A 9,295-nucleotide genomic window follows, 5' to 3' on the forward strand; every position below is an offset into this window, starting at 1 on the left:
AATTCTGAGTGCTTTCACACATTAACTCATTTAGTTCTCCTAATGATACTGCAGAACATGAATGATTATGCCCATTTTACAGAAGATGAAACTGTTAGTCAATAAATCTAGGCCTGCAAGAAGTCATCCATCTGAGAAGCAGTGGAGCTGAAATTTAATCCCCGGCAGTTGGGATTCCTAGGCACAGGCACTGCTCCTCTCTAACAGGAAATGGCTTGCTGTTACAGCACTTGGGGCCACGGTTACCCTAGGTCACACCGGGGCAGCTTGTGTTCCCATCCATCTGCTTCCAGGCAGCCATCTCTCACTGCTGCCCCTCTGGGTCAGCTCTGAGTCCATCCTGCTTCTAAGTCTTAGTGGCTGGTCAATCTAGGACTAGTTTTAAAGCCTCTTTGCTGCCCATCTGCTCCTCTTCTTTCCTCCCTTCTGCCATTAAGCATCAAGCCTGTGCCAGCCTGGACAAACCCTGGAGGAGGACATGGAGGACTGCTCTGCTTCTTCTACTGAGAGGATATTGCAGGGTGAGCACGTGTGCAGGGCTTGAGTCAGAGTTAGGTTCAGTTATGGCCTTGCAATTTCTAGCTGTGTTATCCTGAGAAAATCCCCTTTTCTCTCTGAGCCTCAGTGTCTTCTTCTGTAAAATGGGGTAAAAATGATTTACCCCAGAAGGTTGTTTTTGAATATTAAATGAGATATGCATATTAAATGTTTAACTAAATACCCGGCACCAAGTAATCAAGTAATCACCCAGTAAAGATAGCTATTGTTCTTAGTGATGCTGCATTTTATTCCTACTATCACCCTGTTTGAGGTATTTTTTGGAGAACCCACTGCTGTGTGAGGTGAGTATAATCTTGGGGCCTGTAGGAATAAGGGATGGGGCTCTCTAGGAGAGGTTCTTTCAGGTCAGGAGAGTAGAATCTGAGCTTGGCTTTGTGAAATCATTGTCTCTTCTCTCTCTCTGCGCTTCTGTTTTCCCACCTGTAAAATGCATGTGACAATCCCAAAAGACTTCTAGCTGGGACCAGCTGCACTGAAATAGTCACCAAACACACAGGCCTCCATTTGCTCTAGGGCCCTAGCACTTAGTATCCCCAAAAGCCCTGATTCAGTAGTGTCTCCCAAATCAGCAAGAGCTGCCCGCAGTTTCCGTGTGGCCAAGCATCAGTATGGCCAGTGCCGAGTGCCTGGCACAAGACTGATGGTCACCAGTCCCAAGCTGGAAGAATGAACGAGCTCCATTGAGTGGGGAATGGGGCCTGTGACCCCTGAAGGTCAGGCAGGTTTGGTTTCTTGCGTTATAAACATTTAGGATATGATCATGATTATAGTTTTTAGCAACAATGGATCCCTTACTCACGGTCATGGCCTTGGACCTAACCATGAGCCAACACCAGAACTGGCGGTTTCAGAGCCAAAGGGAAACTGACTTTCCACTAATCCACAAGGAAGATCTGTTTTCTTCTTTAAAAAATTTTTTTTTTACAAGCAACTCAATATCTAGTAAACTGATCAACCCAGAAGCTTCCTTTTAGGTGTTTTTCCCCTAAAACTTTGAACTGGAATGAAATTCGACCCTGAATAATCTTTATAATATTGCTCAATATATACAACTAGTAATAAAGTGCTAAATGCATTATCTCATTTATTCCTCAAACAAACCTATGAAGTAGGTGCTATTTTAATTCCTATTTTACAAGTGAGGAAAGTTTGACAGCTCAATAACCTTTGCCAAGGTCGCATGAATATTAGAGGGCAAGCAGGCGTGTTAACCCAGGTCCATCTATTTCCCTCACTAGAGGTCTCAGTATGATGCCCCTCCTCTGTCCTCGGCATCCATGACAGCTATAGTTCAGTGACCACGAAGTACAAAGGAGCCACTGGGCTAAACACTCTTCTTCACACAGGAGCTCTGTTAATCCCTGTGCAGAGGATCAGGAGTGCACCATTGTTATTTGCTCCATTTTAGAGATGAGGAAACAGGGCTTTGGCAAGATTATGTAACCTGCCCACAGTTTGTGGGTGGTGGAGTGAATCTATTCACGAAGAATGACCGAGCTCAGGAAAGTCTCCTAGGCCACAAGGAGGAGGGACTTTCCCAAGTCCTCACAGTGAGTCAGTGGCTGAACTGGGACAGGGCTTCATAGGAGACTTTTCAATGCCTGCTGGGCTGGGAAGGTCTCAGAGTAACTTGTGTGTGTGTGTGTGTGGGGGGGGGCTGTGTATGCATCTGCATTGTCCCTTGCTCTAACAGCAGGAGGAAAACTCAAGGTATTGGAGCTTACACTTTGGAGCCATACAGACTTGTGCTCAAATCACAGCTTCAAACTCACTTGCTGGCAACCTTGGGAAAGAGCCTTCCTCTCCCAGAGGCTCAGTTTCCTCTCCTGCAAAATGGGACAATAAGCATGCCTATGCCCCAGGGATGCCAGAGAAATAAATGAAGAACCCACATAGAATGCCTGGCACACAGTTCACAGGAAGTAGTTACTGTTATTCTTGTTTTTACTGAAATGACCCAGGAGCTGAAAGAGGTTTGCCAACCTCTGTTCCATAGAGAGGAGCTGAAATCTGCTACAGAATGATTACTTCCTGTGGTAGGATTCAGAGGCTGAAGAGTGTCGGAGACTCCATCAGGGACACACGTACATAGATGTTGCTGCAGACTGGACTTGGGCTTGTTGTGTGCACATGTTCACATACATGTACAGATAAACAACACTGCATAAACAATGGAGTTGCAGCATATAAATGCTCACATTTCACAATTATGCCATATATATGTTCACACATGTGCATACACTTGAGACGTGCACATGCCCACACACAGTGCACATGCATCTAGAGCACTCCTTGCCTTCTCTGGCTAGTTACCTCGACTCACCCTCCAGCTCTCAGCCCAAAGGTCATGGTCCTGGGCAGTCTCCCTGACCTCTAAGGTGAGGTCAGGCCACCCAGGTTGTATTCTTCAGCACCTTGCACTTTCTGTCTTCCGTTTGTGTCTCAATTGCTATTGAATAGTTGTAAGAAATTGCACAATTATGCATTTCCTGTTGGAATGTTGGCTCTGTAGAGGGCAGGGGCCAGCTTGACCATTCTCATCTAATCAAAATTGTCTAACACAGCCTGGCACATGGTAAGTCTTCAATAGTTATGTGCCATTGATCAGAGAGGACTTCCAGGGTTCCATTTATATGCAAGCTAGGGAATAGCTGTGTCCTACAGGGGCTACACTGCCCAAGATACTTTTTACAAAAATTTTGACCTTTGGGATTGTAATGATTTCATAGGTTCTCCTAGACAGAGCCAGGCCTCTGAATACTGTGGAAATTGATAAGAAAACAATTCAACTTTCAAATGTATTTCCTAGACTCCTGGAAAATAAATTTAGTGGAGAGACTAACAAGTCTGAAATGTAGACAGCTCTTTGTTGCTTTTCACCCTACTGTCCCCTGGGAGTTTAGGGGACACCAGAAGCTGCTATGAATAATAAGGTTGACAAGTCACTGTCTGGGCTGGGCTGGACTGTTTTCTTTCTCTCAGAGCAGATTACAGCAGTAAGCAAGTCTCTGCTAGACATAAAGGGGGCAGAGGATGATGGGGAGATGGAGATGAGAAACACAAGGCTTGAGGATAAAAAGCAGGCGGCTTGGATTAGAGTCATTTATTTTTATTCATTTAAGGAATAGTTCTGGGCACTGGGCCATCCACTGTGTTTGTTACTGGGATTACAGAAGAAAGTGAAGTAGACATAAGTCCTTGACCTCTGGGTGCTCAAGTCTAACTGTAGAGATAGACAAGGAAACAGGAAACCAATGTGCCATGTGATCAGTGCTCCAGCGAGGATACTCTGGAGAGGACAAGGCGGCTTCTGGAGAAGATACGTGCCAGCTATGACCAGGAGGATGAGCAGCAGCTGGCCAGGAAAGGGGGGCAGCTGTGATATGAGGGAAGAGGTCAGTTAGTGAGCAGGCCCCAAAGGGAGAGGGGAAGGCACATTAAGAGGCATGGCAGGAGCTCATAGGGCAGCACAGGGTGGGTGGGGCGGAAAGATGGGGCCAGGGGTCGCATGCTCATCCCCCAGTGTGATGGCCGTGGCTCCTGGGAATGAAGCACCCATAGGCCAAAAGAACATGGCTCAGATGAGAAGTGGAGGTGCTGGCAGGAGCTGGAGTTCTGTAGTAGGCCAGGGACCCAAGTCCTGCATATATGAGTATAGGGATGTGACAGAAGAAGCTTGACTACAAGACAGACCCTTCTCTGGGCCTGTTGTCTCACTGTCAGATGGACTGTCAAAAGCCTGCAGTTTCTGCAGTCCAAGCTCTAGGCAGGCTGGATGAGCTGCTTCTCCCCCATGTGCTCCCCACCCATAGCTCTGTCCATCATGGCCCCCCAGACCTCCCACCACATCCAAAGGCTGAGTCCTAGATGCAGTCATGTGGCCTCTCTGGGCCTTCCACTGGGGAACCGATGGCGTTAATGGCAGACCCACCTCTTCAGGCTCATCTTGTAACCCTCCCCACCCAGGAACCCTGGCCCACCCTCACTCCCTCACACTTCCAGAACTTTCTCTGGCTAGAGTTTTTTTTTTCCTTTTCCACCCTTCCCACTCACTCCCTGCTTTTGTCTTGCTAATTCTTCCTCAGCTTTCAAACCCAACTGTCAATATTATTTCCTCAGAGAAGCCTTCCCAAAGAGGGCCCATTGCTCCTTACATTCTATGTTAACACTGTGCACATTCCCCTTCTCTCCTAGCCCACATCACAGTGGTATTTAACCTACCTTTGTGCAATTGCTGAATGTCTCACCCCCCTCTGGGATTTAATCACAGTGGGGACAGGATATCTCTGACATCCTCAAGGATCTGTCTTTTCACCTAGGTATATATTAGTCCATAGGTGAGAAGGTGTTGAATCAGTAAGTGATTATCTAAGTGGTTTTAAAACATCTCACACATACATAAGTGATTAATTATACTCAAGCCAGACATAAATTTATTGAAGCTGTTTTTTTCAGACCACAAAATTATATCGACCAATCCTGACCACTAGAGGGAGATGTGTAATCATAAAGCTGAGTGGCTTGGGGGACCCCAGCCCCTTTTAGAGAGGGGGAAAGGTTGATGTTCAGTCACTTCCTACTTTATCCTATGGAATTTCTAGATTCACTGAATGAAATTTAAAAACATATAGAAAATTATGATCTGGAAGTCTTGCCAGAGCCTGTCTAGTCCGATCCTGATACTGAGGTCCAAGTGAGAATGTTTTCCCCCTGCCTTCATTGACCTTGGGGCACAGACTTGTGCCCAGCCCTGGACAAACCCTTTTCTCTTCAGCATTCCAATATTCTGTTTCGTAGGAGAGAACATTATACCATCGTATGTCCAGCTGTCTAACACGTATTTATTGACTCATTATTATGTTCTAGGTACTGTTAGTTGCTAGAAATTCTTGTGTACGAAACAGGCACTTGTATCAGAATCTACCACCTGGTTGGGAAGACAAATATAAAAAAATAATACTTAGTTATCAGCTCTGATTAGCACTCAGGAGAAAGGCAGAGCTTCGGGACAGGATGTAAGAGGGGCACCTGACTCATTCCTAAGCTCATCACAAGAGGTTGAACGGGGCTGGCAGGGGGATCAGAAGACCAGTCCTTCAACCCCATGAGCCCACCTGCCTCTCCCAATTCTGGGAGCAAATCCTTTCCTCTCTTTAGCCTCCTGTTTTTCCATCTGTATAGTTGTACAAATATCTTCATTCTGAGACTTATTAGGAAGATATTCTAGGTGTTTTCAATTCATTATTTAATTAGTCTTTAAAACATAAATAGGTGTTACTTAGATATTTGAAGTTGCTGGTGTGAGGGTTTAGAGTTGGTGTCAGAGGACTTAGGGTCCAACTTTTGAATAAGAGGGGCTTCTACACTGATGGCCTCCCATTAAGCAATGAGCAGGGGGCTGAGCGTTTAACTTTTACGCAACTTCAGGGTAACTTTCTTCAGGCACAGGAATACTGCAGCTCTAAGACCTAGTTTAGGGCCACCCAACGTATGGCACATGGACTGCCTATAGTCAATCACTTGAGGGCATAATTAAGTATACAGATTATTGGATTCCACCCCTAGAGATAATGATAAGGTAGCACTGAAAGAAGGACCAGGAATTGGTATATTAACGAGCTCTCCAGGTTACTGGTACACCCTGAGTTCTGCAGCTGTCATCCTGGGTCTCTCTGTAGAAATAATTTATGACACTCAGGCTTCAACTTGACCTTGACTTATGCTCTGTGTATTCCAGAATAATAGCAGTTAAATTAGATGCTCCATAATTCAAGTCCTATTTTAAATACACTTAAGGATCTCATTTTAAGGGCCAGGGATTTAGCTCAGTGGTTCCACCGCCTGCCTTGCGAGAGCAAGAACCCGAGTTCGATCCCTGGTACCAAAAATAAAAAAGAAAAGGATCTCATTTTAAAAGAGGCCCCATTTGTAATGCTGGTGCCTATCCCAGTGGAATTCTTTTTTGTTCATTAATTTTCCTAAATGAGGGGCTCATCTATTTATGCTTGCTAGACTAATTAATTAAATAATGAATTGAAAATACCTAGAACCTGGCTTTGTGGAAGTTCTGTAGCCATCATTTCCAGAGAGTAGGAACATGGGGAATATATGTGGCAGGAGGAATTAAATTTCAAAGTCCAGAGTTAAGCTCCTCCAGGTTAAAGCATTTATTTGTTGTCTGATTTGTAATTACTGCCCACCTGGGACAGGTGAGTTTGGTCCAGTGTCCCTGAATGTACCTAAAAGCTGGATGTCCTTGAATTTGTTATTGCTGAAGGGGCTGCACTCCCCTTGCTTCTGTTCAGAATGAACACATGCATGGGTCAGAGCCTTCTGACCTCCACATTCTGGGCTAGAAAATGGCACAGCAGAGATATGTTTGCATCACAAGATGACGTCTTGTTGCTCGACAAAGAATATTTCACTTAGAGTCTTCATCATTCTGACCCAATGCTACAGTCTTTTGGCTTGTCCATCATTTTCTCATTGATGGGGGAGTTATAGAAGGTGATCATGGTGGCCCAGAATCATCCTATGCGCAAAGGTCCTCGGAGCTGCAGCCTCATAGAAGAGTGCAGGAGCAGAGATGACTAACAGTGGAGATGTCCTGTTCTGCTTTCCACCTGTCCTAGGGTATCCAGAAATCTCTGGGGGGAGAGATAGGTAGGTAATAAGGACCAGGTCTTGATCAGGTGAGGAAAATAGGCACAAATGGGACAGGTGTCTTTATGCTGGTAGCTACTGCAATCATGCCAAATCAGTGGCTTAGATTTTTGGATCAGAGGGGGCAATCAATTTGCTTTTGGGCCTAAAGACTACAATTTGCATTTGTGGAGAGGGAGGAGATGATATTTGGAGGGACTGAAAAGGCAAAATGAAAACAGCAGGAGTCCAAGATTGGTATTAACAGAAATGAGGTACCATGGAAGAGAAGAAGGGAAAAGAGGTTTTTACAAATGCCATCGAGAAGCACTGCTTTTACTACAATTCTTCACATGCCCTTGCTTGGCTTTTGTTGACATGTAAATGTCATATGCATACATGAGTATTATTTGCTCTCTCCCCTTTGATCCCCACCAAAGCTGTAAGCCAGGCTGGTCACTTCCATATAAGCCATGCAGTGTCTGAGGCTCAGAGATAGCTGCTCAGTCCAAGACCAGGGGAAGCTGAGTCCTTGCTCTCTATGCCTAATGCCATTGCTTTAGTAAGTTTTCTATGTTTAGCCTTGATCAAATGATATTTTACCCTTCCTAGTTGTGTTCCTGGATGAGACACATCATCTCACTGAATCTGGATTTTCATATGTAAAGTGGGAGAAATAATGGTTGTGAAGGTTAAGTGAAATCAAGGCTAGAAAACCCTTAACATAATTGTAACCACTAAATAAATATCAGCCGTGGTTATTATAGTCACGCTGAATACCATGTGTGGAATGTCTTCTTTCCTTTTCTTTTGCACAGGCTTCTTTCTCTTCCAACTGACAGAGTCTTCCTTTCACTTCAACACTTCTGGGCCACCGTGATAACATGGTCTTTTCTGCTTTCCCACTCAAATTGCTTTTGACATTAAAAAAAGAACCTCACTTTTTTGGATAAAGAAACCGAGTCTTAGAGATGTGAAGCAACATTGTTAAGTACCATGTCTAGCCATGTAGACAACAGTGCTGATACTGTTACTCCCATCCAGGAGGAGCCAATGCACTCAGCCAATGCCTTTAGCAGGGTGGAGAGTCTTTACTAGGACTGCAGAGAAGCAAGACAGGGATGCGCAGAGGAGATTAATTTAATATAAGGAGTTGGAAGTCTTCCCTGGAAGTTAGCCTTTTGTCAGGGCTCAAGGTTTTCACAGTGCCATGCCAGGGCTGGAGTCCATCAGGGTCGTCTAGGCTAGGATTTCCAGAACACAATCTGAGGGATGATTGCAGGACCTGGCACGGGAGAGGATTTTCACTCTTAATTTTATATTCATTATTAACACAAAAGGCTGTGTTTTCACATTTAGGTGGTCAGAGAGAATTTCCTTTTTAAAAAGATAAAATACATATAGAGAACATTAGGTCAATGACAGTTGAGGAACTTGTGTATGGCAAAATCATGACTCCGAAGTCTAATGGTACAATTTGAAAACTGATTCTCTACAATTTTGTTATTGTGTAGAAAAGGAAAAGCAGAGACTCAGTGCCTAGCTGGATGTCACAGAATAAGTCAGTGGCTGAGCTTAGTCATAGGAAAATGCATTTCATTGTCCCCAAAGTTTAAGATAAAGGGAAGAGTGATGCATCAGGTTTAAGCTCTAGGAGATAGCTGTTAGATGCCTCACAGCTCTGCTGGCAGCTGACTCTCTGATTGGAATCTTTCTTATGCTTTCCTGTTTTCTCAACTTAATAGCTCTTTCCAGGCCTCATTTGTTTCCCTGCTTCCTTGCTGTGGGCTTTGGAGGGAGGGTTTGTGACTGATGTCATTTTCCTGTCCTGGCCCCTGGGTCAGAAAGTTCAGTTCTGAACCCCAGCTGACCTGATCTGGTGGTGAGCAGGCACCTGACTTCAGGTCTGGATGGGGCTCTGTCCTGCTCCTGACTCGTGTGGCCAGCTGTGGCCCCTTCCTCCCCGAGCTGCCTCCCTCAAGGGGTCTACCAAGAGAAAGGAGGCTGAGCGGCTTAGAAGCTCCGAGAGCCAGCCGTGGAAGGTGGAAGGGGCTGTCACCAGGTTCACGGTCTCTATGTCTGCAGTGAGGAG

Source organism: Heterocephalus glaber, unplaced genomic scaffold (assembly GCF_053883595.1).
Source record: "Heterocephalus glaber isolate CG9 unplaced genomic scaffold, H.glaber_assembly_v1.0 deba00001463, whole genome shotgun sequence".
In the NCBI taxonomy this organism is placed as follows: domain Eukaryota; kingdom Metazoa; phylum Chordata; class Mammalia; order Rodentia; family Bathyergidae; genus Heterocephalus; species Heterocephalus glaber.